Genomic DNA, 8,503 nt, shown 5'->3' with positions numbered 1-8,503 from the left:
ACCATATAAGGGTCTGTTAGCCTTATGAAATTTTATATTCAAAGCTGCTTTAACTCTTTTAAATTTAATCTTCATTATATTTTTTTCCATTACCATTTAGTCCCCTTACACCCTCTTCCCCCCAGTAATCACCACACTGTTGTCCATGTCCATGAGTCCTTTTCCCTTTTTGCTCAATCCCTCCACCCCCTAAGCCTGCACACCCCCCTCCAGTAGCTGTCCTCTGCTCTCCATCTATGTGTCTATCTCTATTTTGCTTGTTAGTTCTGTTTGTTCATTAGATTCCACATATGAATGAAATCATATGGTATTTGTCTTTCTCTGACTGGCTTACTTCACTTAACATGATGTTCTCCAGGTCCATCCATACCCTTACCAAGGGTAAAATTTTCTTTTTTTACAGCCAAGTAGAACTCATTTTTAAAGACACTATTAATCTTTATTCACTATTTCTTCATTGTATTCTCCGCCTACTCTTAAATCTTGGAGCTGTTTTAGTTTGGATTGCAAGCTTTCCTGGCTTTTCTAATGCTCTAAGATATTCTTAATGTTTAGATATATCCATTTTTTTTTTCTCTTAGGAAAATGCGAAGTAGAAAAATATGTTCCGCTACTCTCCTAACATGACTTCCTCAGCCATCCCACTTCTCGACATTCTGGAGCTAGCTCAAATATCTCTTCTCTCCCTATGGTGGACAACTATCACTTCAAGCCCTTTCTTTACTTTGCACTATTTTCCCAGGCCCTAAATGATTCTGCTAGAGTTTAACTATTCTCAAGGCAACAGGAGAAAGCTGCTGAAAGGCAGCTGCTGTCACTCTCCTGATCCTCTAATCTCATAATTTCTTCATGGCCTTCTGCACACCGGGGGTCACTGAACAGCCTTTCACCCCTGCAGGTGTGTTTTGCAACTCTTCCCCAGAGTCCCAAACCCTGAAGTTGGGCCATTTCTTGGCTTCCTGCTGCTAAAAGCCAAACAAAAGGAAGTGAAAGAACATCATTTATAAAAGCCTCTTTAGAGTGTCAGGATGGGAATGAGTGTCTACAACACATTTATCTCTGGAGGAAAACAATCTCTCAAAGTGCAGACCTTCGCCTCCAACATGGACAAGTTTATAGGTAAACATGGTTTAACCATAACCTTTAGCCACCACAGCTCCAGGCAGACACATTTCCCATTCTTTCAGTTGCGAGCATCGATTTCTGCTCTGTGGCCGGTACTCCTTTCCCAGGAGAGAAGGGAGGGCTGGGCTCAGTGATTTGAATCAATGGAGAAGGAGCAGTGGGAAATGAGAGCCTGGAATTGCTATCTGTAATTCTGCCTTTCAGCCACACCACGTTCCTGATAGATTTCTGCACCTCATTTACCATAAGTCCTGCTTTGACCTCCTACACTCCTGCTATCACAGGGAACAGAGAGATGGCACAGACTATAGAATTACGTTGATCTGTATGACCAGTAACTATTTTCCACTTTTAATCAAAATAGTAACAATGATTGCCATCACAACCCACTTCACCTCCAGAGTTGAAAAAGATTTGCAGTTACCACAAACATCTTTACGACAGGTTTAAAGAAATTTCAGATGTGTTCTTTGATTTCTATAGGATATTAGTCCCAGTGAATACATAAGAATTCAAACTTCAAAAGTGTCCCATATGTTAGGTGGATCATGAATTGTGACCCTAATCCAATCAATTTGTCATTGGTGTCACTCATGGAGTCATATCCTTGGTGAATTTCTCTAGAACTCAGGAGTGATTTTTTCTCCCCACTACCAACTTTTATATATTTTCCCTCATTGGTGACAATAAAAAAGAAGGCAAAATATTCCAGGTTATCTTCCAAAATAAAAAATAACACACTTTTTCACAATTGTGATGGGTGAGATAATGTCATAAACACATTTTATTTGTTAAACTATTACACCATTTCACTATAAAAGAAAAAAAGGAACCAAAATCTTTTAAAATGTATAGAAATGTACATTGCCACAAACACAATAATTTGCCTGACCTTATACAGAGAACTCTAAAAACATGTCAGTGTATACATAATTATAAACTCAACAACAATAACAAAGGATATAAACAACAAATCTAAACCTCAAAAGCAGAGTGCACTATAATGGATTTAGTTATGGGAATAAAATATTCCTTGGCCTGAACTGTCCTCTCATCAGTCCACCAACCACCTACAAAAGTCCTTCCCTTTTCAACTGTACCAAAACAATACCAGCTCGGTAAAATCAAGTCTGTCATCCCCTGCTGCCCAGCCAGCAATTACATCATTCTTACTTGTGTATTTCATATATGCTAATTCAGATAGCATATATCATTTTGCTATGTAAATATCCATTCCCTCAACTAAGTTACGAAGATTTTATAATTAGTAAGTGACATATAGTAGATATTTCATAATTGCCTGGTGGATTGCTTGATGCAGATCAAAGGTCATAGCCTTACCTGAAATAGAAAAAGTCTACTTGATTGCCCAACCTGTTAGAAAGCTGCGTAGATAGAGGCACAAAATTAACAAAGTGTGTGGCTCCCTTCCATAGCTGATATTTGACATGCAAAATAGCACTAATGGATTTCACCTGGAAGAAAACCCAGTGTTGATGGCAGCGCCCTGTCTACATAATTTGTAGGGCCCTGTTCTAGATGAAAAAGTGGGGCCTCTTGTTCAAGAAGCATGTAAGAAGTACCATTAAAGGCACTGAAATATAAAGCTTTTTGATTTGTTTTGCAACCTCTTTCTCTATTTGTCATGTGTTTTTATTAGCTATTTATGATAATTCTAAGTAAAGAAAAATTATGAAGTTCAATTACTGGAATAAATTTTACCATCTATCTTTATATTGTGCACTGCTTGTGTTAATGAAAATACAAGAACATTTAACTTATATACAACAAAATTGCCAAAATTACATAATTTGTATTTTGTACCTCATATATGCATAGGGATTTCATTCTTACCAAAACAGTGGAAACAATGATTAAAACTAATTTTTTGATGTGTACAGAGTCTACCAACATGCTCTATCTTTAGCTTACTGATGAATAATGAAGAACTAAAAAAAAGAAAAGAAACTATAAGTTGCCCTATCTTTTTTTCTCCTAAGTCATTATTTTCAGTATAATCCAAGGAAGTAGCATAAGTAAGAAAGCATATAAGATTTCTTGGTTATTCCTGTTTCTTAGAATGCCATTACCTTCATGCTACAAGTGAAACAAGTTCTAGTTCAAATAGAAAGCATGGCCTCTCACACTCTCAAGACTGTACATGGGACCTAGTTATTCAATCTTACTTTGTACTCACTTTAAGTCTCTCTGAACTCCCATGCACCAAGGTCCACTGGAATTCCACACTCATGGTGCATTGTATAGTTTATACATGAATGAGGTGGCAAAGAGATGGCAGACACACATATTGCACATAGCACATATTACCACTGTCCCACTGGGCTTCACTTATCAACGAGAAGTTCAAAAATTAAATTACTGATAATTTTAAGATGATATCAGCAAAGCATTCAACCAAATATGGGTCATTCTGAGCCACAAACCTGTGGACCTGATTAATTGGCTCATGTTCTACACAACATGAGCTCTAGACTTCTAGGTAAAATTCTCTGAAACATCCAATTACCAACTGATGGGACCAAGCTGATTTTCTACTTTTCTATTAAAACAGACATTCAGCCTCTTTCCATATATTTACTGTCATCATCCACTCACAATGGACTTCTAGCAGACTGCCGCAAAAAGCACTGAGAAGTGCTTGGGCCATGTCCCCAGTATTCCTACTTGTAAAGTTCTCTCTGCCTTCAACAGCCTGACTTGCTAAACAGAACTTTCCACTGCAGAGTGCAGTGAGCAGTGCATGCCACACGGAGACCGTGCTGGCTGCCTGCCTCCCTGAATCCTGCTGAATTCTCATATTGAGCAGGAGATTGCAAGCCCCACATTACGCACTGTTATGGAAGAAATCTGGAGGTGGAAACCTTGTCAATCACTCCCAACAGGGCTTCCTCAATTGATAATAGAACTGCCTAAGAAAGATTACTATTAGCATTTTGGAAAAGGCAGCAATGATCTTTTTGTCTGAGAGCCAAAGATCCCTAGTGTCTGACAGGTTTGCTACTGGATTTTTTTTCCTTCTTCTCTCTTTCCACCCAGGGGATGCAAGAGGCATTAAAGCACTTTTAAGCCAAAGGAGCTATCTTCATCTCCATGGAGATTTTCACATTGCATTCTACCACTTAGCAATTAATTAGATTATGACTGATTAGTATTTACTTTTTCTGTCACTTCAGTCTACCAATAGAAGATTACACCATCCTCCCAAAGAGTGTTTCTGTTTATTAATATTCTCCTCTTCGCTTTTAGTGAATCTTAGATTTCAACCAAACATGATGGATAAGATATAACACCAGCATTAATGTCATTGAAAAGTAAGAAAAGCAAAATAACTAAGATGTTATTTTTTGCTTCCTGCACAAATTACCCCAGTACAGACGACTGACTTTTCGTCAGGTTTATTAAGCCATAATTTATATATGTTAAAACACACCAATTTGAAATACTCATTTCAATGAGTTTTGACAAATGTATGATACAGAATATTTCTTTCATTCTACCAACACTTGACCACTTTGCAGTAAATAGATCTGATTTTTACCACCATAGTGTTGCCCTTTAAAGAAGTTCACATAAATGGATTCATACAGCATTCATTCCTTTATCACTAACCTCTTTAATTTGGCAAAGTGTTGTTGACCTTCTTCAGAATTGTATTTTATTTCTTTTTAGTAATGAGTATCATCAATTCTACAAAATTTGTTCATCCATTTGCCTATTGGTAGAAATTTGATTTTTTCCATTTGAAACTATTATGAATAAAGTTGCTTTGAACATTTCTTTACCAGATTTTTATAGGAATGTATGTTTTTATTTATTTTGGTAAAAATTTAGAAGTAGAGTTGCTGGGTCATACAGTAAGTGTATGCTTAACTTTACATTGCTACACAATTTTCCAAAGTAACTGTATAATTTTTCATTCCCACCAGCAGCCTATGAGGTTGTTATACCTTCCAACGAGCACTTGCCATTGTCCCTCATTCTGGTAAATACACAAAAGTATCTCATTGTGGTTTTCATCTACATTTTTTAAAAATCTCTTTCTACCTATATATCTTTTATCGTTCAAATACATTTTTTCCATTTTCTTGCCACCACCTCCCCCTGCCCAACCCACCCCCGTGTCCCACCCTCAATCCTTCCACACTTTGGCTTTGTCCATGGGTCCTTTATACATGGTCCTTGATTTGGCCCTTCCCTTTCTTTTCCCTGTTACACCCCTCCCTCATTCCCTCTTGTTGCTGTCATTTTCTTTTTTTCTTTCAATGTTGCTGGTTATGTTTTCCTTGATCATTTTGTTGATTAGGTTCCATTTATAGGTGAGATAATATGGCATTTGTCTTTCACCCCCTGGCTTATTTCGCTTAGCATAATGCTCTCCAGTTCCATCCATGCTGTCGCAAAGGGTAGTAGCTCTTTCTTCTTTTCTGCTGCATAGTATTCCATTGTGAAAATGTACCATAGTTTTTTGATCCACTCATTTATGATGGGCGCTTAGGTTGCTTCCAGCACTTGGCTATTGTAAATTGTGAACGGCATTTGAATTAGTGTATTGGGATTCTTAGGGTATAATCCCAGCAGTGGAATTACTAGGTCAAAAGGCAGTTCCATTTTTAGCTTTTTGAGGAAATTCCATACTGTTTTCCACAGTGGCTGTACCAGTCTGCATTCCCATCAACAGTGAACTAGGGTTCACTTTTCTCCACAACCTCACCAGCACTTGTTGTTTGTTGATTTGTCTATGATGGTTATTTTGATCAGAGTGAAGTGGTATCCCATTGTGGTTTTAATTTGCATCTCTCTGATGGCTAGTGATGCTGAGCATCCTTTCATATGTCTCTGGGCCCTGTGTATGTCCTCCTTGGAGAAGTGTCTGTTCAAGTCTTTTGCCCATTTTTTAATTAGATTACTTGTCTTCCTGGAGTAGAGTCGTCTGAGTTCTTTATATATTTTGGAAATCAAACTCTTGTCCGAGATATCATTGGCAAATATAGTTTCCCATATAGTTGGTTCCCCATTTCATTTTGATGATATTTTCATTAGCTGTGCAGAAGCTTCTTATTTTGATGAAGTCCTGTCGCAGGGAGTGCCACGCGGGGTGCTCCTGGATCTGAGAGTTACTGTCCATAACCAGCTGAGGAGGGAGCAGGGCTCTGACTCCCACAGAGCCCATCCCGGGGTTTTCATGGGTGGGAGGAATTAACACGAGTCATCGCAAACAGTTCTCTGTTTGCCAGGAGAGGGGACATGGCTCTTCCCTCTAGTGGAGAAGGCTCCAATCCCCTGTGTCCGAAGGCTTTTATTGAGAACCATACGCACAGAGGTATGGATGCAAAGCTCATCAATCAATGTCAAAAAGCTATGTTTACAGAAAACAAGTAGAGATCATAGATAACAATGGAAGGAACACAAGAGATCTGCCTCAAGTCAGGGTCTATGAATAATGTAAATCTCCTTCCCAGTACGACCTGGTTATCATAGCTTTTGAGAGAAGAACAAAGTATGCTTCAAGGAATTTACTTCTATGCCTGATTTCCTCCTGGGAACCTCCCGATCCAGTTTAGGGCTGTACCTGCCTTTAGTAATGTTTCAAACCTGAGCCAGGCTGTAGGGGCAGAGCCACCAAGAGATAAGACTTCTTTCAGATAGAATGAGGACCGTGGCCATATTTCAAGCCAAGCCGAGGGGTTCGGGCCATTTTGCCCTTTCTGCATGTCCCCAAAGTCCTTGACCTGCTGCCCATATCAGCTGTGTCTGGTTTAGGTTGTCCCTGCTGTTGAGGAATCTTACCTGTCATTGACTACCAACCATCATAGGGCCAAACAGGGTGATGTGAGACAGGCAGGGGCTGCACACTTGCCAGGGGAACAGGGTTTGAGTCCTCAGTGGCCTGTTTTCCCAAGGCCTCCTTGATTAGCTCCAGCCTTGGGGCCCTCTTGTCTGTCAGCAGGTCTACAGTTCCTGAAACCAGACAGGGTATTTCCCAAAAAAGTCCCATTTGTTTATTCTTTCCTTTATGTCCATTGCTCTAAGGGACACATCGGTGAAAATATTGCTGCATGGAATATCTGAGAGTTTCCTGTCTATGTCCTCCGCTAGGACTTTTATGGAATCATGACTTATATTTGAGTCTTTTATCCATCTTAAGTTTATTTTTGTGTATGGTATAAGTTGGTGGTTGAATTTTATTTTTTTGCATGTAGCTGTCTAGCACTCTCAACACTGTTTGTTGAAGAGGCTACTTTTACTCCATTTTAGGCTTCTGCCCCTTTTGTCAAATATAAATTGACAATAGAGACATAGGTTTATTTCTGGGCTCTCTATTCTGTTCCATTGAGCTATGTGTCTGTTCTTATGCCAGTTCCAGACTGTTTTGATTACAGTGGCCTTGTAATAGAGTTTGATGTCAGATATTGTGATCTCTCCTACTTTGTTCTTCTTTCTCAGAATTGATGAGGCTATTCAGGGTCATTTATGGCTCCATATAAATTTTTGAAATGTTTGTTCTATATCTGTGAAATACATCATTGGTATTTTAATAGGGATTGCATTGAATCTATAAATCGCTTTGGATAGTATGGACATTTTGATGATGTTAACTCTTCCAATGCATGGACACAGTATATGCTTCCATTTGTGTCTTCCTTAATTTCTTTATTAAGTGTTGTGTAGTTTTCTACACAATAGGTCTTTTACTTCCTTGGTTAAGTTTATCCCTAGGTAGTTTATTTCTCTTTTTGCTATAGCAAATGGGGTTTTTCTTTCCTGATTGCAACGCTTCATGAAATTTGCATGTCATCCTTGCATAGGGACCATGCTAATCTTTTCTGTATCATTCCAATTTTAATATATGTGCTGCTGAAGCGAGCACTGTATTTTCTTAATGATTTGTTAAACTGAACATTCTTCTATATGTTCATAGCCATCTTATAGGCCATCTGTGAATGCACACATTTTTGCCTCATTGCTTTTTAATAAGCTACCCATTTATTATGAAGCCATAAGAATTCTTTACTCTAAAATAAGCTTTTATCATATATACGTCTTCACTCAGGAATATTTACTAGAAATGCAAGAATATTAACTCAGAATTCCATTCATACTGTCAAGTTTACAATTTGATACATATGCACAGGATTGATATATCTCAGCCCAAAGTTGTCTAAGAGACATTGAAAGAAAAATTAAAATTTTCTCTAATTGCTCCTTTGCTTCTTTTTGCTGAGATTTTTATGCCAAGCTAGTTGTAGCAATTTAGTTAAAATCAACACATTATCTAAGGTGTTATCTTCAATTTTTATTTACTTTTCCTTTTTTAAAAAGCACTCATTAAGTATATCCTATGTTCAAAGCAGTATGT

The 8,503-nt window shown here is 38.1% G+C and overlaps 1 non-coding gene across 1 annotated transcript; it reads right to left on the bottom strand.

Moving 5' to 3' along the window:
- Positions 1-7,906: 7,906 nt before the first annotated feature.
- Positions 7,907-8,014, bottom strand: LOC129078522 (U6 spliceosomal RNA). Its single transcript, XR_008529973.1, has one exon. It is a non-coding gene; the product is annotated as a U6 spliceosomal RNA (small nuclear RNA).
- Between the last annotated feature and the right edge of the window lie 489 nt (positions 8,015-8,503).

The sequence above is a fragment of the Pteronotus mesoamericanus genome, unplaced genomic scaffold (genome assembly GCF_021234165.1).
Source record: "Pteronotus mesoamericanus isolate MK-2021 breed Mesoamerican mustached bat unplaced genomic scaffold, CSHL_Meso_final contig_73, whole genome shotgun sequence".
Classification (NCBI taxonomy): Eukaryota; Metazoa; Chordata; class Mammalia; order Chiroptera; family Mormoopidae; genus Pteronotus; species Pteronotus mesoamericanus.
The sequence above is the reverse complement of the archived record's forward strand: the minus strand, read 5'-3'. Positions and strand labels throughout refer to the sequence as shown.